The 24,597-nt window shown below is 44.4% G+C and overlaps 1 long non-coding RNA gene across 1 annotated transcript in view; it reads left to right on the top strand.

Annotated features, from left to right (window-relative positions):
• Nucleotides 1-2,620: 2,620 nt before the first annotated feature.
• Nucleotides 2,621-24,597, top strand: part of LOC136366303 (uncharacterized) — a 99,271-nt gene continuing 77,294 nt past the window's right edge. The window contains exon 1 of the long non-coding RNA XR_010744506.1: nt 2,621-2,699. This is a non-coding gene — a long non-coding RNA (uncharacterized lncRNA). The remainder of the gene's footprint in view (nt 2,700-24,597) is intronic.

Here is a 24,597-nt window from a genome sequence, read left to right as displayed (position 1 = left end):
ATATCCAGCATAAGATAAGCTGTCATTATTAAACATCCCATGACTTTAATAAATAAGGTTTCCTGAAGGAACCTGTGATATTTCAGCAACAAAATCTATCTTTCCTCAGGGTCAGACATGAAATACAGCGTTGACCATGACCTGGTGTAATTCCTCCTGGTGGCTCTTGCTAGATCTTCTGTGCTCCTGATCCTTTAGTGCAGCAGTTGAGGCTGCTCTGCCTCCGCTTTTTCCTTCTCCAGCATGGTCCTGGGATATTTTGACCCCTTTTCCCTTCCCAACCTCACCATGAAAAAAGTCACAGCCAGGGCTGTGTCCCCCTGCCTCACCAGGGATGGGGAGGAACAAATTAATGCGGGAAAAGGAAAAGTTGGAGGGTGTTCCCTTCCTTAGGACACATTCCCACTCCAAGCCATGGAGCAAGAATGGCTCTCATGTCACCCAAATTCCAAAACACACCCTAAATTTAGAGAATGGGCTCGTGGAATGACCTCAAATGGCTTTTGGTGTGGAGAGAAAACATGCCCTGCAAACTGAGGGGGAATGAAAGCGTGTCCTCCTCACCCAGGGCTTCAGCTGGATTTTGAGGCATGTTCCTTAGCCTTCAGCAGCTGGGGTTGGCACAGATTCCACCTTCCAGGGGCAGGGTTTTCCACTGGAGATGCAGATCACAGAAAAAGAGAAAAATATATAATTGTTCTTGACCTTTCTCCCAAAGAGCAGTTTCCTCCAGAACCAGCTCTTGTTAAAAAACTTGTTTTACAAAATTAAATTCTTCAGAAATATATTTTCTAATCTTTTTTTATCTTAGGCATACTGGCTTTTTTGTGTTTTCCCTGCATTTTGTAGGTGACTGTGCTGTACCCAGAACAGTAAAACCTCATGCCCTAAATAAGTTTTTATTATGCAGCTACTCTTCTTGGTCAATTCTAACATAATTTCCTAAGATTTCTAAAGAAGATGTAAAATAGATACTGTCGTTGGTGTTTTAGCTGAACAAAAAATTGAGAGTTATTTGTCTTCTATTATCCTAAAAATAAAAACAGTCACATGATCCTTTCTGCCTACACCATTATTGCATCAATCATTATTATTATTATTATTATTAATAATAATAATAATAATAATTTGAGTTGGAAGGGACCATGTAGTTCCAGCTCCCTGTCATGGGCAGGGATAATATTTCACCTCTAACTGTATCTGTAACTAAGGAGTCCTAATTATGAATAGAGGAACCTACAATGTATTTGTAACTAGGGATTTCTTACTATGAAGGCAGTGACCTACAATCCTTATGGGAAATCTGAGGAATCCCCAAACGATAGAAATTTGAAAGCCACCACAAAGAAGTGGAGAATTGGGATTTAGGGATGTAATCAATGCCACCCAGACAGACACATGATGCACTGGAAGGGGCAAGGCTGGACCAGGAAAAACAGGATCATCTTTTAGGAGGTGAATTCCATGTAAAAAGCTGTAATCCCTCAATTAAGGAAAAACAAAGTGCATTAAGTGCAATACATGAGGGTGAAAAAAGAAGCATTTGCAAATCATGCAGTGGGGAAAATCGTGGTTGCCCAGCCCATTACTGTGGTGTTAATTAAGACCTTTGGATGCCTTGGAGACACACGGAAGGGAATTCTCCCAGCCTGGGATGAACAAACCCAGCATCTAGGGAGACTTGGGAGTGGGAAGCCAACCAAAACTTCAGACTCTGATTAAAAAGGAAAATAAAAACAAAGAAGGAAAACAGTGGGTTTTCTTAAACGTGTTTACACAAACACACAGACACACATGCAATTGCTTCTTTGCAACTGCTAATGAAAACAAGATCCACAGGCAGAGCTGGGCTTTTTAGTCATAAATCCATGTACAGTAGCCCTGTAATCCACGATTTCATGCTCAGGGTAAAGGTGGACCAGCACTGCCATGAGTCACACACAGTTCAAAATCCTGGGAGAAGCTGCACAAGGGACAAGCGGCAAACCAAAAAATTACATTTAATTCTGATTTTGTTCCTGTGCCTCAAGCCGTCAGATTTCTCACACTTCATAAGTCAGGCACATAAATGTGTGGCTGTAGAGCACATGGTCACCCTGACACTGACTGATTCAGGGAGGGTTTTTCCCTTCCCTCATCCTTGTGAATGTGATACCAAACCCGTTTGGTTCACAATTGGAAGGAGATTGTCTTTAAAAAAACCCATTTTTTGGCAAAGCCACTTTTGAGGCTGTGATCTGATCTGAAGCCTCGGAAAATTAAAACTTTTGACCCTCTTTCAGCAGAGAACCTCAGCTGTAAAGATCAGAAGTTCAACGCGAGGCTCCACGTTTGAATGTTTGCCCAATGCTCAGCGCCGTGAAACACCCAAAGCCTCCCGTTGAGCTCAGCCCCAACTGTCAGAGCCATCCAGGGCTGAAATCCCTTCCAGCCTCACCCACTGGGGACCAGCTCCCTTTGATCACTGGGGGTAAATAATCCCGGTGTGTCAGTGCTACAATTACCCCACTGTGTCCAATCCCCAGGTGACACAAATCTCTCCCGGCGCTGCTTCGGCAACTTCACCTCCAGCTCTTTCAACTGTCGACTTAAAGCCTCGGTGCAATTGTGCAGTCAAGGGAAAAAAAAAAAAAAAACAAAAAAAAAAAAACAAACAAAAAAAAAAAAAACAAAACAAAAAAAAAAAACCACACAGAGAAGTGAAGTTATTCCTTCCCAAAGCTTTTTGTTGTGTTTTATACTTCCCCAATGAGTGAATGGACACGTGTTTTTATTGACCACTACATTATTGCTGAGGAGCATTGGCCAAAAGCAGCCCCAGGACCCAGCAGGATTTATCTGATGTCCAGCAGATGATGGATATTTCCTCCCAGGGTGGGTTATTTATTTGTCTGGAGCTGTTGGCAAGCAGGAGTTTGTGACTCTTGCAGGTAATTTTGAAAAACGTGGCTTAGCAAGGGTATGAAAGAAAGGAACATTGCAGAGCTTGGTGAACACACACGGCTCAGAGCAAAAGGGGCACCTCCAGCTTTTAAATGCTCGTTGTGTCTTTGGTGGAGGAGCCTGAATGAAATCATTTATATGAACTGCAATATCTGGCTGACTCCACTGATGTCGATAATCAAACGCAAGAGATTTGGAGGGGAGAAGGGGAGGGGGGTGAGGGAAAGTGTGTATAATTAAAACCTTGTTCTAATCCTGCTTTGATGCTTTTGCCAGGACAGGTTGGACTAGTCAAAAGCCTCAAACATTTTAGGTAGGTTTTTGTGTTGCTTTTTTTTGATTTTTTTTTTTTTTCATTCTGTCAGTGGCTGCAAAGCAGCAAAGTGGTTATTACCCTTATAAGGTATCAAGGTAAATATTTCGGATCCCCTGTGACTTTCAGTCTCTCCCGACTCCGTTTATTTGTTCTTGTCAGTGGACAGTGAAGTTTTGTTTGTGGAAACCAGTTGGGGCAAAGAGTGACAGCGCTGTGATTTATTTTCTGCCAGCCACCACTTCCCCTGAGCTCCTTCCCCAGCTGGCCCCCGGGCTGGGGTGGGGGACAGTGCCAGCACCTCGGGGACACAGCTGTGGGGTGACCCTGCACAAACCCCAGCAGCCCCAGGGCTTTTCCTTCTCTCTTTTACCCCAGCTGTCTCAGGGCCCTGCTGCTGACCAGTGCAAAGGGGTGACACCAACTCACCTGGTCCTTGTGGTGCCAGGCTGGATCCAGTTTTTCCAAATAATGGGATGGGGCTCCTGGGAGATGTTCCTCGAGCTTTTATTGCCACATCAGCCTCAGTTCAGGGTGAGACAATTGAAAGATGGCAACAGCTCACGAACTGACAACAGCAGCTGAAATTCTCTGTGTTACAAGAGAAAACTCTCTGTGTTACAAGGCCTTTTAAAAGGAAAGGAAAAACTTTTAAAAGTTTTCTAACCAATAGCAAATTGTTAAGAGCCCATAGACTTATCTGTAAGGTTTATCTGCATAAGCCAACCATTAAAACTGCACATACACCTTATATCTTAAAATGGGTGCTTGCTTTATATTTCTTGCTCTTCAGGAACTTTTTATACTCTCCTATAAACAAAGCACAGAGCCTCATTATTAAACTTTTCAATTGTCTTGCCTGACATATTTTTCTGCTTGCTAAGGCCCACCTCTACAGAGCACAGAAACAAACTCTAGGGATGGCAACTTCACCTCTCCCCTGGGCAGCCAATTCCAATGCTTAATAACCCTTTCCATAATGATTTTTTTTCCCCAATACCCAATCTAAACCTCCTCTGGCACAACTTGAGGCCATTTCCTATCATCCTATCAAAAAATGACATCCTCTTGTCCTAAAAAACACGATTTCATGATCCAAAACTCTGTTGCCAGCTGGAATCACTTCATCTTGAAGGGACTGGGAGCAGTTGAGGCCGTGAAGGCTCAAAATGGCTCTTTGGGGTGTTATTTTGGAGAGGATATCCTGAAAGTCTGGAATGGGTGTTGAAAGTGGAGCAGATCCCTTCACAAAAAATCATCTTTCCCTTGCAAAAGCTTTTGTTTAAAATACAGGAGGTGTCTGATGGAACAGACTTTAGGAAATTGGTCTGTTTAGCTTATTAATAAGATCAAACAGAGGCTTGATTACAACACATTAAGTATTTTCACCAAGAAGAAAATAACATCTATTAAAGGTCTCTTTAATCTAGCCAAGAGAGGACAGCTGAGCTGCAAGCAAGGGGAGAAAAAGCCAAATAAATCGAAGCTGGAAATGAAGCATTTCATGTAATTCACATTCCCTTTGTGGGGAAGAACAAGGTTGGATAACAGTGACAACAAACAACAGCCACGGCCAAGGGTGTGTGGTGGAAGTGATCTCAGGGAGAGCCTTTCTGGGTGATGTGGTTTGTAAGGGCCAGGGAGTGCGGGGAAAATCACACTTGGCTCTTCTTTCCTCATAAATTCCTTCTCCTTCGTTCATATTTTCGGATTTCCAGGAAATGTGCTGGTCACTCCATGTCCTCTTGTGTTGCTTGTTCTTCCTTCATTTATTTATTTCGGTGCTGCTTTGGCATAAACAACAAAACCCACAGCAGTAATACAGCAAGAAACTTAAGGTTCAAAATCTTTTCTATTGAAAAACACACATGAATTATATGTAACAGCACATTCTGAAGGCTGAAATCTATAATTTAGCCTGGCAGTTTAAGTGTACATCACTTGAATTGCTGCCAGCTCTCTAGAATGATTAGGTGACTTGAAAAAGGCAAATATTTTTTCATATGATTCCACTGAATTGGAGACACTGCTGCTGAAAAGACTTCAATAATCCTGGCTGTATTTATTTCCTAAAGCCTCACTCATCATTGTCAAAATGTTATCAGCTATCTCCAGCTTTCTCTCCAGCCCAGAATATAATTCCAATTATTTTTTTTAAAAAAAGACAGAAAAAAAATCCCTTTCTGGAAATTAATCTTCTGCAGAACTCTTCTATTTTTCGTGTAAGACTTAATCAATTACAAAATGGAATGTATTCATTAAATGGGATGAAACTGTTGCACTACAGTAAAACTCCTCTTGTGTGCTGGAGGAGGCTGTGGGAATTCAGGATGATTTCTGGGAAGCTGAGAGCACATGGTTCATGGGAATCTGCAGGAACACTGGGATTTGGGGGAACAGGGTGCAAATTCACCACTGAGGATTGCATCAGAAGGAGTATCTGGGTGGAGCAGCCCACTCCTGATTTCTCCTCCAAATTGCAACTAGAAATGAAGAATTTGGTGGTAAAAACATCACCTCCATCTGGAGATCTCCAGGAAGATGGATCCATCTCACTTGGCCCCACAGCAGCAGGGGAACTCGGTGCTTACAAAATCTGCAGTGGGTTTGAGTTCTGCTGTACCCTTCCAGGACCTTGGCCTCTGTCACTGGTCACAGCTGGGAACCAGGCTCTGCTCCCTCGGGAAAAAAACACCCAGAAAAAGAGCATTTTGTGCCCTGGGAGAAGGAATCAGCAAAGGAATCCCAACTTCAAGGCTGATCCTTCAGGGAAGTGCTACAGGCAGAGCCCAAACTCTCTTATTCTGGAAAAAGTGTTTATTTAGTGATTTATACAGGATAACTCTAGGGAGATAAATCCACACTTTTCCATGAGGCTCCTTGGAAGTCAAAGTTTTGTCCTCATCTCTGAGGGGACTGAATTTTTCCCCCTAAAATTATCCAGAGGAGAAGCAAAAGTTCAAGGCATCAGAATTTATTCAGGCCTTTAGGATTTTAGCTCTGGGTGAGGGTTTGTAGCTGTTGTTTGATTGTCACCTAAAAGGGGATTGTTGGTGCTGCAGTGCCTTGGGTTGTTGAAGCCTGACAGAATTAAGATGCCTTTGAGACAGCCAGGAAAATCCCAGGTTTGCTGATATCTGTGTGGCATCAAGGTCGGGTTTCCACATCTCACGTGCTGAACTCTCAGTGACTTTGTGCATCGTGTCCTCCTGCAGCTGAACTTCCCCTGCCTGCCACGGGAAAAGGTGGGGAAGGAGTCAGAGGCACCCAGTGAGCACATTTATACCTCAGGGGGCTTTAAGGAGTTCGTGCCTGTTTTTATAATGAGTTTTTCAACCTGCTTTGAACTACCCTCAAACAATAAAGCTCCCCTCTTCTGCAGCTTGGTTAAATGGAGAGATTTACTGTATTTGCATTCTCCTGCTGCAAGGTGGTAATGGAGCCAAGGTCAGTGTCAAAGGGAAGGTCTGTTTATGAGAATTAAAGGGTTTAATATCATTTGTCCCACCTGGATTGCTTTGCAGGCAGGAGAGAAGGATATTCCTCCATGGGCCACAGCTTCATACAAGCAGGGTGCATTTCTATTAAAGGCAATGAAAAAATTATTTTGCCAATGACAAAATTAATTTGCTGAAGTTAAAATTTCTAAATAAAACTTGGAGAGTGTAACTCCTCAGCATTGTTGCCCATCACCTGCCTTTGAAGGGCAACTCATTCCTGGTGGTGCTGAGTTGGTGCCTGGCCCCCATGAGGATCACAATCCTCCTCCACTGACACCAGAGACACAGCCAAGGTTCAGCTCCTCCTGGTAAAAGATGAAAATTAAGGAATGCACGTGCTCATTTTTAATCTTGTGAGCTCTTCACCAGTGCAACTTCTGAAGTGCTTCACAATAAATATGTGTGTAAGTTTTTTTGGGAGAGAAGGTCGGCAGCAAAGAACAACTTTCCAACTCTGCTCCCAGATTCCCTCCTGGAGGAATCCATCCAGTTGCTGTTTGCTTTCTGTGCTCTCCCTCCCAACGGTTTGCACTAGAAATGACCCATTTTATGGGCTGCCATTTTCCACTTTGAGCCCTTTAATCCCACACATAATGCTGGATAAGGAGTTTTTAGCTTTCAGAAACCTCTGCAACAGCAGCACTGAGAGTGTAGCCTTTCAAAACCTCCCTTGCCTGCTCGGTGCTGAAGGAAATAAGTAAAACAAGCCTGAAATTGGGGTTGATAATTTTCTGACAAGTTTTAACTAAGCACAGTGACAGGGAGCCCTGCAAGAGAAATTTTAGAAGCCCAGGAACCGAGGCATAATAAGCTGTCAGAGAAAAGATCAAGTAGCATTCCCCAATTCATCTACCCAACATCAACGTTCCAGCTAACAGTAGACAGTGTTAGCCAGATTCTTGCCCTTTTTTTATCTATGAAAAGCTACATTTATCAAAATAAGCAAAAAAATGCGAGGTATGGAATGCAGTTCATTGGAGGGCAGGGCTTTATTGGTTGATTGGTAAATTGAAACACATGGAAAAGTGCTACATGGAGGAACACACTGCTGACTGTATTACTCCTTTTTTATTGGGTAATCTCTAATCAGAAGCAGCTGGTAATAAAGGACTGAGTTCATGGGAACCCACCCTTTGTTGAAAGCGAAGTTGGTGTCAATACCAGAAACACATGAGCACAAAGAAAACAGATGTAATTGGCTTCTGGAGGTCAGGTTATGTAAAGACCCCGGTGAGCAGAGGTGAGGGTTTGGCTGCAGAGAATGACAAGCTAAAATACCCATTATTTCTGTGTCTGTGTGCCTGGGGAGGGGGTGGCAGTCACGGGGACCTGGCTTGGGTGGGAACTGGGGGTTTGTGGTCCCCAGAAATCAGGCGGCTCCACCTGAAACAGGCACTTGATAAATCAGGGAGCAACTAATCTTTAGGGAAGGAAAGCTGCAGCTTTGGCTTCACTCACAGGCAAAAACCTGCTCTGAGAATTAATAGAATTAATTAACTTCAGGTAGCGAAATCATAAAATCATGGAATGGTTTGGGCTGGAAAGGACATTAAAGCTCATCTCATTCCACCCTCTGCCATGGGCAGGGACACCTTCCACTACCCCAGGCTGCTCCAAGGCTCATCCAACCTCACCCTGAATACTTAAAAAACAATTATATCAATGAAACCCACAGTCACCCACGGCTGTTTATGATGTCCTGGAAGAACAGGCTGCAGGTTTCAGGTTAAACAGATGCTTTGATAGTTTCTGGCACAAAAAACAGCATCTATTTCTTCATTCAGAACATAAAATCATCTCTAAGCTAATTATAAAGAAAATATCCAGGAGATTTTCCATTTTCTTTCTCTGAGGGCAACAGCACACTTTACATAAAAAAATAATATAGGTTAGAAAATTAAAGAATCAACATTAAAATATCCTGGGTGTCATCAACACAGATTTTAATGGGGTATCGAAACCAAGCTCTAACTCCTTTGCATGGAAAGAATCCTTTAGGAAGAACCTCAAGGGAAGGGATCTGCTCCTTCATTTGGATTCCTCCATTCTTTCTATAACAAAATGCAAAAGACTTGTATGAGCAATGTGGGCAAGAAGTGAATTTTCAGAAGATAAACCCTTTTTTCAGCATCGTTAGCCAAAAAATACCTCGGCCTGAGGATTTCCTGGGAGGAGTTCAGCAGTGAAAACTCAAAACCCAGGAGTTGTATGTGACATTTGAGCAGTCGTGTGGTGGCTGCTCTGCCCCATGTAACCCTCAAATCAGGGTTCTGTTGTGAATATTTGAGGCCTGGAGTTCAAACTTCATTTTCTTCAAACATTCTCAAGTCAAAGACACTCTTTCCTGCCTGCAGGATTCCTTGCTGGAATACCACTTGCAAAAAAATGTCCCGGAGAGACCTCTGAGCTCTAGTCAGTAATCCTGGCCTCCATTTGCAACAGAAAAGCCGAAAAAATGCTCTTAATTTTGGTTTAATTCAATGTCTAAAAAACCCAGGTTCTCCAAAAACATTTCAGGGAACGAAGAACCGTGTCAGAATAGAAAAAGCCCATCTCAGCCTCCTGAGATCTTCTCACCCAGCAGAGGAAAGAGGAGCTGGGTTGCTCCAAACATTCCCAGATGAGATTTTTCCAAGGTGTACCAAGTGGGTAAGGTACAGAGAAGGTTCCTGGGCAAAGCACGGCCAAAAAATGGGAAGGAATTTTTGAATTATTTGCTCTGGGCCTTTCTGCTGCCATATTTTTGAAACACCTGGAATGAGGGACAGATACTCTATAAACTGTATTTGAAAGGTTTTCATACTTGTAGCAAGGACATAAAGGGAGATTTTTTTTAAAGATTTTTTTAAACTATTTGCTGCTGTTATTTTAAAGTCAGCTTAATGCCTTAATGCCTTTCAAGAAGCAGCGGTTCCCAAAAAAATAAAAGGGCTGGGAAAGAATTATTAACACAAAATTCAATAACATCCCCCTGGTTTCTCTGAGGTATTGCCTGAGTGACTGCAGCATTTACAAAAGGGATTCTAATCTGAAATGAATTTGCAGCTAATTCAACCTGTAGGCTAGTGACTCTGGGATTTCCTAGATAATACAATCCAGACAGTAATGTTGATGGATGTTAAAGACTTGCCTGTGTAACTGTTGTAAAGCTCTGTCATAAGAACAAATGAGGCATTATTGCTTTAACAAAAGTAATCCCAGTGCTCCAGTAAATTCTGCTCTCCTTCAATATCCCCATTATTAGTTACAGTGACTTAGTGATGTGTCTTCCCTCAAAGACACAACAAACGCTTCACTCCAGGATTTTCAGGGCAAAAAAATAACTTCAGGATTTTCAGTCCCTGAAAATAACTTTTTTTTTTTAAACAACAACAACAAAAAATATTAATATAAACTAAATTCAATGTCGTAGCTTTTCTTATCTACATGGATGGGCTGGAGGAAACGTGACCAGTGAACCAAGGTCAGGGGGGTGACAAAAGCAGATGATGATTTTTCATTGCTCCCAATTTTACTCCTGACTCAGCCCTGTGAGACAGGTCAGGAGGGCTGGGAGGGAAAAAAACCAGCCTCAAACAGCTAAAGGAATATTTTGTGTTTGGAGGAGGCTGAGTAAAAATGGTTTAGTGGTTGCATATTTTCCTAAAGGCTTCTATTGAAGCCACAGATATTTGGCTAACCTGGAGCAGACTCTTTACTACTTTCACCCCAGAACTAATGTGTTTTATGGGTTTTGAGTCCTGGACCAAGCCTCACTTCCAGCATCCAGGTTTCCATCCTTCTCTTTGCTCTCCACTGAAATGCTCAGCCTGCCTTTTTCTCTCCTAGGCAGCTACACTCTCAGGCATTACCAGACATTTCACTCCGTGCCCACAAGCTATTTTTTTATCCAGTGCTTTAGTCATCCTCTCACATATTTTATCATTTACTCATCTTTTGCAGAGAGGGGTCCTTCAGATAAAAAATTGGTGCCAAGCCAAAATAACTCTTGACTTTGGTGGCAGGGAAATATTGACCAATGGCGGGGAAAAAATATGTTCAATTCACACACATTTTACCTGTCAAGTCCTGCTGTGGTGTTACTGTTAAAACTCTGCTTGTAATGTCTGAGAACTTCTTCTGCTGATAACTTCAGCATTAAAAATACCATTTTTCTTGTCTGGTGGTCTTTCTATCCCTAATTCTTTCCAGGTTTCCGTCTTTCCTTCCTAGCAAGTAGCTGATGGACTGGAGCTTTCTGAGCAGCTACTCCTTCAACCTCAGGGGCTTTTTGCTCATTTCTGCTTTTCCTAATGTGACCACTTTAGGCCCTACTCAGAGAACATTAAAAAGGGATAATCCAACCCCCTTTTTCCAGGGGAGGATTCTGCTGCTCTCAGCCCCTTACCATGGGGATTGCTCGTGGGGCTTTGCAGCTTTAATCCAGGCCTGGGACAAGTTTGGTTTGTGCTCTGAACAACCACCCTGGTGCTCTGCTGGTCCTCAGCAGATCCAGCTGTGGCCACAGCTGGACCTTAAGCAGTTCTGCACGTGTCAGGCTGCAGCAAGAGCCAGGAGTCAGTGGTGGGACCAGTTCCCCTCCCTGCATCAGGGGTTGCTTGGCTGAGCAACAGGAACATGGCCTGCACTGGGAGCAAGGCTGTGCCTCAGAAAACAATGATGATGAAAATAATAATAATAATAGTAATGAAGTTGGACTATCCAGGAAAAATCACACTTATTAGGAGTTTGCCTCAAAACCTGCCTCGGAGACAAAGGTTAATGAGGAGAGGACAGGGAGGGGACAGGCACCTGATGGTCCATGATTAATTTGACAAATGTCTCTCTGGCTGCTGCCCAGTTCCTTGTGGAGATACAGCTCTTGGATGCATTCACAATGACCTACTTTTCACTGCTGGCCAGCGTTTTGCTGCTTCTTTGTTATTGTTGGACTTTGCTGCTGCCTTTGGTTGTGTCGCACATGAGCTGAGTGGCGTTGTTGTGCTCAGCACAGCACTTCTCTGAGGAGTCCCGTGCTCACAGTGACAGCAAAGCTCTGCAACCTGGAGGGTCTGCCCTCTAAAGTTATCAAAAAGGTTTAAAAACTCTGGGGTTTATTATTTTCCTAGTGCTGTGCCTGGTGCAGAGCTCCCAGGATTTCCTCTGACACCTGTTTGCTCCAAGTGCAGGACAGGGAGGGGTTTGATGTTCACTGTCACCAAGACAAGGCAGAAGGTGGAAGATGATGATACTGATGCCTCAGGGAAAGCTGAGCTGGAGCAGAGACTGGACAGACCTGGAGAATAAAGCAGAGATTTATTGAAAGGCCTTTAGGATACGCCTTGGGCAGGACAAGAGCCTGGCCAGGGCTACACCCAAGGGGGACCCAAAATGGTCACAAAATGAACACAAAATGGACACACAGTCCCCAGGTCTCACACTTTTATAAGTTTTGGTCCATTGGGGTTGAATTGTCCCATTCCAGCTCCAGGCTGTGAGGTCCCATCCTTCTTGTTCCTCCCTCCAGCCCACCCTTGTTTGTGCTTTTGGGCTGAAAGTTGTCCTTGGTGTGCAGCAGGACAAGGATTTGTTTTGTGTCCCTACTGTGTGCAGAGCTGAGTGACACTGACTGTGAGCTCAGAGCTGCCCCTGGGCACCACAGAACCTGAAATACAGGACAGATAAAACTTAAGGCATCAGTACCCTGTGAAAGACCCCAAGGAACCTGCTTGGGCATGTCCTTTAATGAATATATTATTATTATTATAAGGCTGACACTCTGGCCACAAGCTTGGCCTCCCCTTTTTCCCCATCCCTGGAAGTGTCCAAGGCCAGGTTGGATGGAGCTTGGAGCAACCTGGGAGAGATGGGGCTTGGAGCAACCTGCCAGTTTTTTGTATCCTGGGGTTTGATGCGTGCTGAAAGTAGGTTCAAGGTTTGTCTGAAGAGCTAAACATGACCCCAAACACTTATCAAATAAGGAATGGGATAGCCTGAAGTGAGCTAGCAAGGAGCAGAGTGTTCATTTAATGTGTTACAGACAGACCTGTTAAGCCAGAAGAAGCTTCAGGTAAGAAAAGCATTAAAAGAACATGGAGAAATTGCAAAAAGTCCCCCAGAACTGATAAACAGAAAAATAAATATATTAATGCTGATTTTCCTGTTGGACGTGCCAATTCTGATTTTTTAGGGAAATAGGTCATCATTTCTCACCTGCTAAATGCAAACATGAAGGAAAGGCAGAGGTCTGTGGATGTCTCTTTATTAGCCTAGCAATGCTGATGGCTATTTAGTCATGTTTGAAACTAAAATATTATTTTCTTCAAATGCTGCTTTTGCCAAACAGAAAGCGAGCTGACATCTGCTTGGCTGGAGCTGGGGGTCACATATGAAGTGGTGCCTAAACTGAACAAATATTTCCAATAGAGGGGGAAAAATAAAAAAAGAAAGAAAGGAAAAGAAACGAAAATCATTAACCTTTTGTCATTAGCATGAGCTGTTCTTTGAGCTGCTCAGCAGTTTGAATTAGTGCACCTGCCAAAATAAGCACCAAGTGTTGTTACCCTCTTAGGGACAGCCCTGCTCCATAAATCACAGCCTTTCAATGACAGCTAAATGTGGTTTATATCATATAGAGAGCCTGTGTTTATGAATGTGAGATAAAAGGGGTTTAAGCAGTGCAAACACTGAGACTACTGTGTGCAGCCTGTCTCCCTTTCACAATTCTTCTCCTTCTCCTTTCCTGGCATTTCTTCTGCCCATGCGCACGGCTCCCTCCCAATCCTCTGCCAGTTTTGTCCACAGTTGGTTTTCCTCCCAGTCCTTCCTGTCCTGATGTGCAGAACCAACTGCAAAATCCCTGTGAGTGTCCAGCTGGAAGGAAAGGGGATCTTGAGGAGTCAATTATTTGTATGTGGTTTGTAGCCAGCTAAAGAGACAAACATATGGCCTAATTCGTACAAAAAACATGTATTTTTGCAGAGGTAATTCCTGTACTATTCACAACTTGCACAAGTCCAGCATCAGGATAAATTCCCCCATTTTCAGTGCTTGAGTTCTTAATTCTTCACTCCTTGTCCACAGGCAGCATTTCTGTGCTGCTTCAGTGTCACAAGGGAAATGACAAAAAAAGAGAGCTGCACTTCTGTGTGATGACTTTTCTGACAAGAAAAATGTAACGATCCAGTTACAGAATACACGAGTTTCCCCAATTGCATGAAAAATCTGCCACCTCCCAGGTTGAAGAAATGTAGATTCCTGATGTTCTGAATGTGTCCAAACACCCTGGCATGTCTCAGGTGCCTGGTTTTTCCCCCAGCTATTCCAAAGTATCTTATAAATAGAGCATGTTAAAAAACCCATATAACCTGAAAAACATACAAGCTGCAAAGCTGCAGGAAGGTAGATTTAAATGCAATGTTCAGAAGGAATTATTCCCTGTGAGGGTGGGGAGGCCCTGGCACAGGTGCCCAGAGAAGCTGTGGCTGCCCCTGGATCCCTGGAATGTCCAAGACCAGGCTGGACAGAGCTTGGGGCAGACTGGGATGGTGGAAGGTGTCCCTGCCCATGGCAGAGGTGGAATGAGATGGGGTTTAAGGTCCTTCCAACCCAAACCATTCCATGGTTCTATGAAATTATTGTTTAAACCATTGCCCAGCCACTCTCAGCTAAGGTAGTGACAACAAATCCTAAAAAGAAAACAAAAGGTCTGTGGGTTATCCAGGCAACCCCTGGTCCAGAGCAACCACTGACTCATTATTTATCAAGAGTCTCCATGTAAATAGATGAGAACACTGTAGTTTTCACTTGTACTCCAGTGCTATATTCTAAAGGCTGTAATTTATCCTAACTGATTTTAAATCCCTTGGACAAGGATCACGAGAACTTGCACAGAGAAACCACTTGCTGGCCATGGCAGGAAACAATCTTCATGCATGTCTCCCTGAACTCACTCCAGAGCAATATATTGAGCTGAAATGATGGAATTATTCATTTTTACTGCAGTAAAGGTGGATGGAAGGAAAAAAACCCAGATAGGAGGCAGAGATGAAATTAACATTAAAGACCAGTAGAAGAATGGGGATAAAATACAGAAGAGGTGCATTTCTCTGTTAGAAGTTTAGAGTGTGAATCTGGTTAAATCCCAGGCCAGGAAATCCCATCCTCGTGGAGTTCTGCCATTGGAATCAGGGAAGTTCAGCTGCATCTCTCATTAGCACAGCCCTGACTTTGGGATGCTCTGGTGCTGAGGATTCCAGAGGGATTCCACACCTCAGCTGGAAGGACACCATCCTCCAGGAGGATAGGAACACAGCCAGGAGAATTTAACCAGCTACAATTTAATGTACTCCTTTCAGACGGAGCAAAATAAATTATGGCAAGGTGGGGAGCAGCCTCTTTTCCCAGGAAATTTGGGAGAGGATAAAGGGAAAGGGCCTCAAGATGCAGCAGGGAATTTCAAGTTGGATATTAGGAAAAATTTCTTTGTTTAGTGTTTAAGCACTGGAACAGGCTCTCCAGGGAAATGGTGGAGTCACCATCCCTGGGAGTGTTCAAACAAGAAGAAGATGTGGCACTTCATGACATAATTTACTGGTCACAGTGGTATTTTCTCAAAGGTTGGACTTGTCACTATTGGAGACCTTTTCCAGTGCATTTCTTTATGGTTTTGGAGGTCTTTTCCAGCTTGAATTATTCAGTGATTCTGTGAGCTGGTATGAAAATCCACAGGAATGTCACAGGGACAACAGGTTTCCTCTTCTCTGCTGGGAATCACAGGCACTGCTGGATGCCATCCTTCTCCTGGGAAATGTGTCAGGAGCACAGTGCCTTCGGGAAAATGGGCCCAAATTCTGATTCCTACCAGAAATTTGCCACCCAGCCAAGCTGTCTCAAGAGCAGTGGCTTTTCTACACCTTGCAGTTGTCCCTAATTTTGTCTCATGAGCTCGGTGTTTCCGTGTGGCTTGGGAAAGTTGTGATCCAGCCCTGCCACAGGAGATCTGCATCCCACTGGGAAGCAAGGAAGTGCCTGAGCCCTCCTAGGGGAACTGTTTGCCACCTCAGCTGTTAATTCCTAGAAACTCTATTGTCAGGACAGTCCTGAGAGCTCTGTGGATCTTGGAGAGGCTCAGAGCCGTTTTCTGCTGAAGCCCCCTGGAACAGCCTCCGTGTTCCTGCAATCTCCATTACAACACAATAACAGGAAACGTTTCAGTGGCCTCTGCAGTACTTGGCATATAATTTCACTCTAATGCTCATATTGTTCGAGCATTAATAAAACTGGCAACTGTGATATAATTAAATCCATTCTTCCCCACAGAGAAGTGACTGTCTGAGTTAGTGGCAAGAGCAGCAGACTCACAAGTCGCCTGGAGAAGAGAGAGTGTTCCCTTGCCAAGGCACAGCAGACACGTGCTTGGGTTTATATCCCTCTGAAGGAAAAGAGCTCCAGTTGAGAGCTGGAGACCTCTGGTACCTCAGGATCCAGAGCTGCCAGACTTTATTACTTGAGCTCTAAGATTATCCCGTTAGGCCTGAGGATAAACCGTCCTCACTCCGCACAGCCGAGCCCCTCGTGGGGTGAGAGACCCAACTTCTGACAGTGCCACGGCTCCTCTGAGCCAGCTGAGCTAAAATCTGAAATGGGGATTTGCGCTGGAGGGGCAGGACTGGGGAGGTGGCAGCCTGGAGTTCTCTGTGCAGCACTGAAGGTGGGCAATGCCTCCACCTGCACCAGGGATGTTCTCACCTGCAGCTGCTCCAGCTGTGCACGCACATTCCGGGCTCCCATCCAGCCTCCAGCTAAGATCACTCTCTTTCCTTTCCCTTAAAAAACAAAAAAAACAAAATAGCCCTCAAATTTTCCCCCTCTCTTCCACACAGGGAAAGCACAAATTCTGGATCCAGTATCAGTTGAAATAAATTCACACCAGGAGATGTTGCACTGATCACAACCTCCTCCTCTGACTTCTGGTGGATTTGGAGTTTCATGGTGAAGTTCTGGTGAAAAAACGACCCTGATTGATTCAAGTTTATTGTTGATTTCTTCTCCCTGGGATTTCAGGATGCAGCCATTTCACATGATGTCATCCCAAACCTTTCCTTAGAGTGCCAGCATCTGCCTTGGTTGGCTGTTGATCCAGTCAGGAGCTAAATTCATTCCTGGTTTAAGCAGGGCAGATGTTTTAGATCATGGTGGATGAGGAGCTGGATTTTTTTTTTTTTTTTTTTGTTTTGGTGGCAGCCAGTTAGAAACCTGCAGAACAGCACAGAGTGTATTTTCAAAAAGTCCAAGAGACCAAAAATAAAGAAGTTTGTCCTATTCTTGACGGGGATTCCGAGAGGAATCTGGGCATTCCTCCCGCCTTGGCTGTGAACGTGAAGTTACAGATTTGGAGGTGGGGGGAAAGATCAGAGGTTGAGGGGCTCGGATTTCTCCTCAACACGACCTCACCTCGGTGGCAACTGGATTCTCATGATGTGCTGCTGTGTTCTCACTAAGAGGAGCCTCCCCCGGCCACAGAAGGGTGTCTGAGCCCAGCGGCGCCTTTGAAAGGTTCCCCTGCCTGGCAGTTACAAGATACTGTACTTAAAATGTCAAATCGGGGCAATCTGCTCTGAAAGGAAAATTACCTACAGCAATCACGGCCCTCGGTTTCCCCGAGTCTCTCTCCAGGAGCAGAAGGCAAAAATGATGAAAATCGTTTGGCCACCCAGAGCCTTAATGCTCGAGTGCCAGGTCAAGGGAAGCCCCAGCAATTAGCCTGCTGTGCTAATGACATGACTGTTTGATATAGGAGCTGAATAGTGCCCTGATTGCCCATAATATGATTATGCACATTTGAGGTTCCTTAAAAAAAAAAAAAAAAAAAAAAAAAAAAAAAAAATTTAAAAAATTGATGCCTTGGAAAAATAGGATCTCATTTCTCCAGTATTTCTGAAAGGTCTCTGTTTCCTGAAAAGCCAAGGGCAGCTTTCAGCTCCTTAAGGTTCCACGAGTGTGTTATTAGATTCATTCCCTGACCTGCCTTTAATGAGGAGAAGATGTCATGTTCGGGAAAGATATTAAAATACAGTAGCATGAAAAGCTTGTCCCTTCACAAAGCTGTCATAATTCAAGGGGTCTGTTTCTCTTCATGCATCATTAGAAAGAAAAAATAAAGGAGGTGAAAGAAGATTGCTCCAGGTTGGATATCCCTGACAATCCAGTTAGTGAACATACAAGTTAAATTCTGGTGATCAGAAAACATTCTCATTCCTCTTCTTTTTTTTTTTTTTTTTAGTCAAATTTTCAGCTGGTCTGCCATTTCTGAAAAATTCAAACACATTTTCATTTCATTTTTTGTCTGCTTTCTGGTTGGGAATAAAATGGGTAGTGTTGAGTAGAGCAGGAGCAGGATTACACTGAAACTGTCTGGATGTTCAACACCCTTCAACACCCTTCGGAAAATCCCTGCAGAGCCACTAATCTGCCATGCTGGGGAATGGGAATTACCAGCAAATGAAACAAAAATAAACAGGAAAAAAAAGTTTATTCCTATGGACACACAACCAAAACACACCAAGGGAAAAAAATTGTTACTGGGAAGATGTGTCCAAAAAACACCCAAACACTCATGGCCAGAAATTTGCTTGTTGGTGATAAGTTGAATTAATGTCCCAGGTAAAGCAGTCCAAAAATTAGAGCACAAACAGCCTGAGACACTCAACACTTCTGCAGGATGTGGGGACAAAGAAAGCAGTGACACAGCTGAGGCTGGAGCAGCACAAATGAAAATGAAATATGTGAGATGAAAAAGAAAGTGGGAAAAGAATATCCCAGACTTAATTCAATGTTTGGGTTAAGACGGGTTCAGGCTTCTTTTAATCCAGAGGTGTTGGAATATCGCAGCCTGTGGGACCAGCCTGAGGCAGAGCTTGAAGAATTTGGGACAAAACCAAGACAGGGTGGCCTGCACCCAGTGCCCACTCTGGGAACACCTCAGCTTGGGGCATTCCAGAGTTTTGCCCTTTTTCTCCCCTATTCTATCCCCAACAATCTAATATCAGGCAGAACTATTTATTGACATTAAAAAATGAAAAAAAGGAAATAAAAGCAAATGTCCTCTTTGGAACGAGGAAGGGGAAATCTCGAGGTGATCCATGGTCGGGGGACAATGGCTACTTGTGCCTCAGGAACACTCCAGGGGGATTTCAAATGAGACTTTTTGGATTCTCAAGGAGAGGAGTGGGAGCTTGGGAAAGCTCGTGACTGTCTTCATGCATATTCAGGATTTCTCCTTGTTTTCTGATGAAGGGATAGGCTCGCTCCTCAGAGTTGTGAATGGTCCCTTGACACCAGCCTTGGAGACTTTTTGTTTAATTAGGCAAACTTTGAATGACTTGAATTTGGACCTGATACTGACAGGCCAGCCTCAGTTTAAAAGGCAGTTTAACCTGAAAAGAAGTGGAAATCTTATATAAATTTTCTTCTGCTCCTTGAAATTATTTTTTTTTCATCCAAAACCTTTTCTTTCCTTCCATTTCTGCTACTTACTCCAGGGGATTATCAGGAGAGTTTGTGGGAAGGAGGGGGAAGAAAACTTTTTTTAAAGCATTTTGCATTGGGCTTAGAGCTGATATTGAGATGTTTGGGTTATCTTTGTACATTTGGCACTGGCTGCTGCTGCACCCCTGTTTTCTCTGGGATTTTGGGGTCCTATGCCAGCTGCATGGGATGAGAGTTTGTCCCTCTGCCCCAGCTCTGGATAAAACCAATCCCTCATCTCCCCTCCAGCCCAGCGCGGTCCCACTGCTCCATCAGCAGCAGATCCCCAGGAAAGGCTTCCCAAACCACCCCAGCACCGAGGGAGGACCGAAACAGAGGCAAAAGGAGGATCAGTCAAGCCTCAAAATGAACTTTAATAAGGAGAATGAGCAGGAAAAGTTAATCAAAACCACACCAGGTCCTTGGCATTGCTGATCTTCTCTGTGGTGAGGTGCAGAAATGACCGGAAACTGCTTTTCTCTATTTTTTACAAGGCTTTGTACTAAAACATGGTCACTCTTAATCAGAAGAAAAGTCTGCTGCTCTCTAATTTTACAACCACAACATTTCAAATGTTGTTTTCCCGTTTTTAATACTGGAGAAGGAAAAGAAAACAAAGATAAAGATGTGGAAATAAAATTAATTCACACTTGCATCAGTTCTCTGTTCTCACTACTTGAAAGAGCTTTAAATATTTACTGGATTTCACATCTTACACTTTCCTAATCTATTCGCACAAATCGAATATATATATATATATATATACATGATTTTACCATTCCCCTTTCCCTCCTTTAAACCTGCAGTCCATCATTAGCGAGTTACAGAAGGATAAATTGAAATTCAGGCTGGCAAAATTGAACTGAAAAGTCTCAGCTACAATTTGTCTAAAGCAACATGTTTTATAATTATTTTGTCCTTCCCTACTAATGACTTTCTGACTCTTTCCATCCCTTTTGGGTACCCAAGGGATATTCAGCATTATCTGTGCACATCAATAATTTTTATGGGACATGTGTTTTCACTTTGTAGCAGACTTTTTTCATTGCTTAAAAAGTAGCAAATAAAGCTCTAATAAAAATTGATGCTTGTGTCCCTTCAACACCAGGTATAGGTTTTCCAGCCAGCCATAGGATTTCATGTTGCAATCCAGATTGCTGCTGTTCCTGGTTCTCCACACAGCCAGGAAAATAAAATCAGGCTGTTGAGGCTTTGGAAGGGAAAAGCAAATCAACCAACAAATATTTGGAGAAGAGTAATTTGGGGAATATTAGATAAATGTTCTTTCCTTACTTTAGCACAGGAAAATTATCTCTACTTCCAGTTTTTTTAATATCCCTAATATTATTTCTGCATCTTCTGGGTCTCTGTTTTTTTGCTGACTCATCTGCCATTTGAGACTTTTCCTATGCCTCTAACTCACACATCCTTTATTCTCTTGGAATCTATTTTGGAGCCCTCAGCTTGCTCTGTGGGATTCATTTAGATTCTTTTAAAAACACTCAAGCTCACATGAAACCTCTTAGTCAATATTTAATTTAGACTCTCAGATGCAGAGACCCTCAAACCATCCTGATTTCCAAAGGAAAGGGGAAATGTGGACACGGAAAAGGTTTTGCTGCTGCAAGGAGCCAGGAGGCTCTGCCTTGCAGGGAAAAGTACAGGGCAATACATCTCTGGATTCCTCCAGCCTTTGTTGTCACTCTTATCAATCCCAAAATCTGCAAAATCTGCCAGCTAAAGCTGGAACACCTCAGCCATCCCCCTGCATTGCTCTGCAGGATGCAACCTGTGACTTGTCCTGCTGCTTTATCCCTCCTGAAGCTAAAAATTCCCCCCAAAAGTCCCCAAATCCAGAGCCTCTTCCATAGCAGAGCAAAAATTTAAATCAATGCCACACTGGGATTTAAATCAATCCCACACTGGGATTTAAATCAATCCCTGGGCTGGGATTGATTTGCAGAATGAAGGGTATCAGATGGCATGAGCCACTCCAGTGTCCATGGGGTGCCCTGGAGCTGGATTAGGAGGCTGAGGTTCTCTGTGATGTCCAGGGAATGTCTCCTCTCTCTCTGGGCCAAAATCTCCCAGCATTTGCACCCCAGGAGACTTTGTGATCTCCAAAGGGTGTTACACCACTCACAGCCCCAAAGGAAAGGGCTCCTCATGCATTTGGACCCTGTCTCCCCCTTTTCCTCACAAATATTCGGGGTTTGGGGGATGACTTTTGGGATGGTTTTTGGGGATGTTCTGCAGCTGCTGATCGCCGTGGGTTTTCCCCGTGTGTCTGACAGCTTTTGGCTTGCCTGAAACTTGTTCAGCTGGAGGTTATTTAGGCTCATGTCTCTTCTCCCCTTCTTCCCCGTGCCTGCGTTGAAGGAAAATGAATTCCTGTTGGATGTGAGGGACACACCTAAAGCTCTGCTCGGTGCCCAGCAGACACTCCCTGGGGAGCTTTGATCCACACCATGCTCTGTCCCTCCAGTTCTCTCACCTTTTAATCCCATTCCTCCCCATAAAACCACCAGCCCAAGCTGCTGCAGCCAAGGCTCTGACAGAGCTGGAAGTTGTAATGGAGACACAGATCAACACCTCTTGATCTACTCCTCATCTGCTCCAGGGCTTCTGGCAGGGACACGGCCAGGGGAAGGTCCAGGAGGGACAGGACATTGCAGCAATACCTGTCTGCCCTGCTGGAACAGCAGAGTCCTGGCCCTGCAGGGGTGTGCAGCTCGTCCTAAAGGCCTGGAGTAAACTCATTACCACCGGGGCTCCCCTTCATCGCAACTTAGCAGCTTTTTATGGATTTGTGTTGGAGCCGAGTTCAAGTGCTCCAAAAGCAGTGATGTCCTGCCAGTGATTTAACTGGAACCTCAGACAAAAATGTTCCCTTTGCTCTCAGCTCCAGCCTGTGGACCAGGGATTTGTCTCTTTTTAACAGAAACACCTTTTTCCACCCCACTCAAAATACCCCCCGAGAAAAAGCAGAGGAACCTGCTGTGAGTAGTTTACATCTAATGCTCCATGGGGTTTTTTTGCAAGCCTGGGACAGTGAGACGGGCAGGATTCACTCTGAGCAGGACCTGGCACCAAGGGAATTTTGCAGCTCTTTAAAATGGGACCAAGAAATTCACACCAAAGGCTGCATTTACTGGAAACTCGTCCCCGAGGGGCAAAATCCTGGTGGTATCTGCTGGATTTTTACAAGCCAGGTGTGCTGGCAAGAGCCCTGCAGTGGTCCTGTGAGGCAGGTAGCCTGACAGCTTCTCTCCATCACATCTTTGCAGGTTCATGGAGCGTCTCCAGACCGGAGGAATTTGGCTCCAGTCATCCTGGTCCTCTCTGGTGCTTTCAGACTTTGAATAGGGCATGGAACATCCTGCCTGTCCCTCATTCCGTACTCCTCTGAATTGGGACAGCGGGAAAAGGATCAGGTGCTGTGGGTAACAGGAGTCAGAAGGGTGATTTGTGTGGCCAGAGCAGAAAAGAAAAGATTTCTAAGTGATTACAAAAGACACCACTTCTCAGGAAACAGAGGCAAAACAAGAGCGTGCAAAGGGGCAAATCCCAAAGCAAAACCATAACTAGAACGTCTGGGATGGGGATAAAGAGCTGGAGGCAGCAAAGAGCAGGAGTGACCCCCACACCTCCCTCCATCCCAGCCCCATCCTGGGTCATCAACCCCTCTTGTCCTGCCACGGCAGGTGCTGAGCCCTCCCAGAACCCCCAGCAATAACTCAGCACCATAAAACATGCCCAGTTTGGGTTTTTTTTTCCTATTGCCTAAGAATAAAAAAAACCCTTTAAAAATTAAAAGAAAACCCAAACCACCATTTGGGGTTTATGCTCTTTCCACTCCCTCCTAACAAAGAGCTGTTTCTTTCCCGTTTTTCAGGGGGATGTTGGGAAACTTTTGGGGTTTGCAGGCCTGAGCGAGGGCGAGCATCTCCTCTCCTCCTGCCGCCGACAAGGGCAGCAGTGATCTCATGGAGTGTGCATGCACTAAGTGGGGCTTCTTCACTTGGAAACACTTGCCAGAGCTCCATAAATGAGGCTCCTTCTTTCCTGACCCTTTGCCCTACTTCAAATGAGCTTTTAAACCCTTTGGAAAACATGCGGTTTAGCTTTCAACTGCGTTAACGCTCATAATGTGTTATTTTGGCTCTCCCTGGACGTTCAGGTTGAAGGCCCAGATTTCGGAGATTTCGGCTGGCGACGTTGACAAGCGAGCCCTACTCAGGGGCTATCAGGCACCCAAGTCAGTTCCTTTTCAAAGCTCTGTTAGCTCAGCTGTATTTTTCTTTGTACACCCAAATCCTCCTGGCCGTGACAGGAGGCTCGGCGCTCCACACGCTCCAAAGGGTTCCTACATAAAGCCCTGAGTGTCCACACGGAACGGTGTCAGGGCTCACCTGGGCTTTACAAGGCACCAAAGAAAAACACTGGTGGCATCTTGCCCTGCTGGCAGCCCTCCAAAAATCCCCCAGCTCTGTCCCTGAGCCAGCAGGGACAAAAGGCGGTGTGTGCGCCGGAGCTCGGCGAGCGCTGCCCACCTTCCCCACCCTCCGTATTTATTCAGCTTTGTGCCATGAGAATTTGAATTTTAAAACAGGGATTCTGCAGCTGGAGGGAGCCCAGAATAAGAAGGGAGAAGGGGGGGAAAGGGCAGGAAGTTTCTGTGCTGTGCAGGGGCGTTGGGATGGCTTCCTGCCGCAGATCCCCCGCGCAGGAGCTCCGCGAGGGCCCGGTTGCAGATATCCTGTGAACAGGGATATTTTCCATTCCCAGTCAGTGCCTGCCTCAGGCTGGGCTTTCCTGGTCGATTTCAAATCCACGGGCATGGATTCACAGAATCATTTGGGTTGGAAAAGACCTTGAGGATCATTGAGTCCAACACTGAGGCCAACATTGCGAAGTCCACCGCAAACCCATGTCGACAAAAAATAAAAAACCCACAATGCCCTCATCGAACCCCCAAAAATCACCAGTTGCAGCTAAAATTATATTTTTTAAATTCTTTCTCACTATTTAGAACCAGTTGGTTTGGGGCATCTTCTTCCTTAACACACGCAGAAACATTTGCTAATAAATAATTTCTGATGAATTTCAATGTGGCTCAGCCACCCGATTTTATGTTTTGTTCATAATGATTTCATTCACAAAAGCCTTTAATCGCTGATTTGTGGCAGATAAGTTGTTTCACTGTAAAGCATTAGAAAATCATTTTTGACCTGAATTATCTAAACAATATTTTAGGGAGGGAGTACTGAGTATATTCACCCTACACTGGAAAAAAAACCAGTTCCAGTGGTAAAATTACAGCCTCATCTCCCT

This window comes from Sylvia atricapilla, chromosome 12, assembly GCF_009819655.1.
Source record: "Sylvia atricapilla isolate bSylAtr1 chromosome 12, bSylAtr1.pri, whole genome shotgun sequence".
NCBI lineage: Eukaryota > Metazoa > Chordata > Aves > Passeriformes > Sylviidae > Sylvia > Sylvia atricapilla.
Note: the sequence above shows the minus strand (reverse complement) of the source record. Positions and strands in the feature narration are given on the sequence as shown.